We start from the raw sequence: 4,690 nt of genomic DNA on the forward strand, positions 1-4,690 counted from the left end.
TGTTACGGAAGTGAAGTTACACACAACACAAACACTGGGCCGTTCGTTACAACACTAATACTTCCCTTGTTACCTAGTAGGTTTTGCATTGCTGGGACTTGTAGTGCCTATCCTGAGCTACATGCTTCAATGTTCAGAGTCCTCATCCCTATCCCCATGCTTCAATGTTCAGTGTCCTCATCCTTATCCCCGAGCTTCAATGTTCAGTGTCCTCATCCCTATCCCCCTGCTTCAATGTTCAGTGTCCTCATCCCTATCCCCGAGCTTCAATGTTCAGTGTCCATCCTTATCCCTGTGCTTCAATGTTCAGTGTCCTCATCCCTATCCGCAAGCTTCAATGTTCAGTGTCCTCATCCTTATCCCCATGCTTCGATGTTCAGTGTCCTCATCGAAGCAGGGGGATAAGGATGAGGACACTGAACATTGAAGCTCGCGGATAGGGATGAGGACACTGAACATTGAAGCAGGGGGATAGGGATGAGGACACTGAACATCAATGTTCAGTGTCCTCATCCCTATCCCCCTGCTTCAATGTTCAGTGTCCTCATCCCTATCCGCGAGCTTCAATGTTCAGTGTCCTCATCCTTATCCCCCTGCTTCAATGTTCAGGGTCCTCATCCTTATCCCCGAGCTTCAATGTTCAGTGTCCTCATCCCTATCCCCCTGCTTCAATGTTCAGTGTCCTCATCCCTATCCGCGAGCTTCAATGTTCAGTGTCCTCATCCTTATCCCCCTGCTTCAATGTTCAGGGTCCTCATCCTTATCCCCGAGCTTCAATGTTCAGTGTCCTCATCCCTATCCCCCTGCTTCAATGTTCAGTGTCCTCATCCCTATCCGCGAGCTTCAATGTTCAGTGTCCTCATCCTTATCCCCCTGCTTCAATGTTCAGGGTCCTCATCCTTATCCCCGAGCTTCAATGTTCAGTGTCCTCATCCCTATCCGCGAGCTTCAATGTTCAGTGTCCTCATCCTTACCCCCCTGCTTCGATGAGGACACTGAACATTGAAGCTTGCGGATAGGGATGAGGACACTGAACATTGAAGCACAGGGATAAGGATGGACACTGAACATTGAAGCAGGGGGATAGGGATGAGGACACTGAACATTGAAGCTCACGGGAAAAGGATGAGGACACTGAACATTGAAGCTCGGGGATAGGGATGAGGACACTGAACATTGAAGCTCGGGGATAGGGATGAGGACACTGAACATTGAAGCTCGGGGATAGGGATGAGGACACTGAACATTGAAGCATGGGGATAGGGATGAGGACACTGAACATTGAAGCATGTAGCTCAGGATAGGCACTACAAGTCCCAGCAATGCAAAACCTACTAGGTAACAAGGGAAGTATTAGTGTTGTAACGAACGGCCCAGTGTTTCTGTTGTGTGTAACTTCACTTCCGTAACATTATGTGATGGTTTCGCTGAACTGTATTGCCGAAACTATGTTGGAACGCACGGCGCAAGTGTTTGGAACGCATCGCGCATGCGCAGTACGCAACAACGTGGCCGTGTTTGTGTTGTGTGTAACATCACTTCCGTAACATTATGTGATGGTTTCGCTGAACTGTATTGCCGAAACTATGTTGGAACGCACGGCGCGAGCGTTTGGAACGCATCGCGCATGCGCAGTACGCAACAACGTCACTTCCGCACCATCCTGTGATAGGCATCAAACTGTGACACTACACCGCCTGTGACAGGAAGCATCCGCTCTGCTCTACAGCAGCCGCATGCTTCTGTTTTCTGCCACACTAATGCATGGGAACCCGCGATTTGGATGCCAGTACCAGAGCCAACCAGCAGTAACTGCCACCAGTAAGACCCCTTTCACACCGCCCTTTGCGTCGGCGGTAAAACACCGCTATTTTTAGCGCCGTTTTACCGCCAGATTTCGGCCGCTAGCGGGGAGCTTTTACCCCCGCTAGCGGCCGCGAAAGGGTTAAAACAGTCAGCAATACGCCGCAATAGACAAACACACCGCTCCAAAGAAGCTGCTCGCAGGACTTTTTTCTGACGTCCTGCCAGCGCAACGCTGTAGTTTGAAAGCCCTCGGGGCTTTCACACTACACACAACGATGCAGCTTCTTTAGGGCGGATTGCAGGCGCTATTTCTAACGCTATAGCGCCTGCAAAACGCCCTGGTGTGAAAGGGGTGTTACAGCCAGTAGTACAAGTACCAGTCAGTATTATCCGTCGGCAGTACAAGTAAATGAATTTTGTTGCTGAGATTATTATTATTTATTTATTTTTTTTAAATTGAAAAGCTGTACAGAAAAAAGTAGCCGCTGGACACACACACACGATGCATATATAACAAGAGATATATATATATATATATATATATATATATATATACATATACATATATACACACATATATACACACACACACACACACACACACACACACACACACACACAACAAGATACATATATAACAAGCTATATATCTCTTGTGTTCTAGATATATCTGCACAGAAGCAAATGATTTCATTTACAATTAGTATATTTATAAGCCTCCTTCCTTTGGTTCCTTGTTTTTTGTTGTTGTTATAAATGCAGTATATTTCCTGGTTTCTGGGGGGAGGAGGGGAGGAGAGGTTTGCATAGCTAAGGGGCGGCAACTTCCTCTGGCACTGCTGTTGCTATGGAAACCTGACCTGAAACCTATTTCACTGCTTGTGTAGCACTGAGCATGTGCGAGATTTGCAAGGCTGAGATCCAGGAAGAAATACAGTCTGGCTTCAGATGCCCAAACCTAAGATGGCCACGGTCTGCTGCAAGTTTATAAAGTTACAAAATGCTGTAATAACCTAACAAAACGGACCTTTGTTTACAGACTAACTTTACTAGAATGCATTAAGCTTGTGTATGATAGGTTATTTTTATTTAAAAAGTCAAATTTTGGCCGGAACACCACTTTAAGCATGAAACTGTTTTTTTCTGAAAAAACGCGTTTGAAAAATTGCTGTGCAAATACCGTGTGAGATAAAAAGTTGCAATGACAGCCATTGTATTCTCTATATATAATGTTTGGGGGTTCTATGTAATTTGCTAGCAAAAAAAATTTGGAATTTTACATGTAGGAGAGAAATGTCGGAATTGGCCTGGGTCTGAAGTGGTTAAATACGTCCTTGACCCTTTCCAAATATGCAGCAGCTGAAAAAAAAGTATAGATGTGAAGGAACGTGTCCCATAGGAACAAACTGTAGTGCGTTTCTATAAAAAGCACCAAAAAAAAATAAATAATAAAAAAAAATAAGAAGAAAAACATACCATAGATGTGAGCCAGGTCTAAGATTTAGTAACATAATTGGGTTAAAAAAAAAAAAAAAAAAAAAAAAAAACCACACACACCACACAACACCTTAAAATTAGCCCTTTATAATACAAAAAACAAAAACACAATTGTTACTGTAAGGGGTTCATTTTTTACTGTAGAACTGCGAGTAATATTTACAGTAGCGATTTGCTCTTTTTGTACTATAGGGCTCATTTTAGTTTTAACCCCATTATGTTTCTGGCCGATCAATTATGAAAATAGTAATCGATTCATTTCATAAACAATTAATCGATTAGTTGTTTCAGCCCTAAATTTAATTCTATTAAAGTTCTGGAGGCAACCCAAAATTTGGGATTTCCTTTTACTTTCACTAAAAATGGTAAACAGGACAAATACAGAGGGTGAATCTCCCCAATGGGGGAACAGACAGCAATAAAAACCCAAAATGTGTTCCAATTCCTCTCCACTCTATCCAAAAATGTAATTGCCTTTAGTTATACTTTAAATCTTGGGGCGGTCCCGTGGAATCTGGGGCAGTTGGAAGGTATGAAGGGTATTGTGCAGCGTCCCATAGTATAACAATGCATTCCTTTTCAGTGCCAATGTGGCATTTTTTCCCCTGTGCAGCCGCTACATCCCAATTGACATGAATAGGACTGAATACATCAAAATGTTAACTTTATTAAAGTGTCACAAAACGAGACGTAATTCCACTCTACACATGGCAGCAGACTGCGACACACCAAGGTCTGCTGTGCTGCCAAAAAAAAAAAAAAAATTAAAATGCAGAAATGCTGACTCAACAAATTGCTGCAAAAACGCATTACATGCTTTTCTGCAGCTTCACCATTGAAGTATATTGAAACACAAAAACGCTGTTTTGCGTTTAAAAAAAGCCCTTGACCCTTTCCCAATATACAGCGGCTGAAAAAAGCATAGATGTGAATTAACGTGTCCCATAGGAAACCATGTAAATGAACTGGAGTGCGTTTCTGCAAAAAGCGCCAAAAAAATAAATAAAAAAAACGCATCCCAGCAAGCGTGCCAGATATGGGGTCAAGATATAAAAGCTCTAAGACAGGGCCACAGGCTATACATAGTTTTATGGGTTACGAGGGAAGAAATAGTGATGTAGAGCCGCCAAACTGCCCTGACTACATAGGAAGCGCTGACAAGATTGTGTGGGACTTGGTGTCGCACTTATTCGGAAAGGCGTACCACTTGTATGTGGACAATTATTACACAAGCATGCCACTTTTTAGTCACTTGTTTGATCAAATTGGTGCATGTGGCACTGTGCGATATAATTGCCGGGGCTTTCCCCAGCGGCTTGTAGATTCCAGTCTTAGGTTGGGGAAGAGAGCCTGCTTGAGATGTAATAATTGCTCACTGTGAAGTGGA

The 4,690-nt window shown here is 43.3% G+C and overlaps 1 pseudogene across 1 annotated transcript in view; it reads left to right on the forward strand.

Moving 5' to 3' along the window:
* LOC143934784 (intraflagellar transport protein 52 homolog) overlaps window positions 1–2,494 on the forward strand; it is a 28,901-nt pseudogene extending 26,407 nt beyond the window's left edge. Inside the window, exon 8 of the transcript XR_013263367.1 lies at window positions 2,471–2,494. The product of XR_013263367.1 is annotated as an intraflagellar transport protein 52 homolog (transcript). The remainder of the gene's footprint in view (window positions 1–2,470) is intronic.
* Window positions 2,495–4,690: the final 2,196 nt, after the last annotated feature.

The sequence above is a fragment of the Lithobates pipiens genome, unplaced genomic scaffold (assembly GCF_037356315.1).
Source record: "Lithobates pipiens isolate NorthernLeopardFrog02 unplaced genomic scaffold, aLitPip1_a1.2 Scaffold_28, whole genome shotgun sequence".
Classification (NCBI taxonomy): domain Eukaryota; kingdom Metazoa; phylum Chordata; class Amphibia; order Anura; family Ranidae; genus Lithobates; species Lithobates pipiens.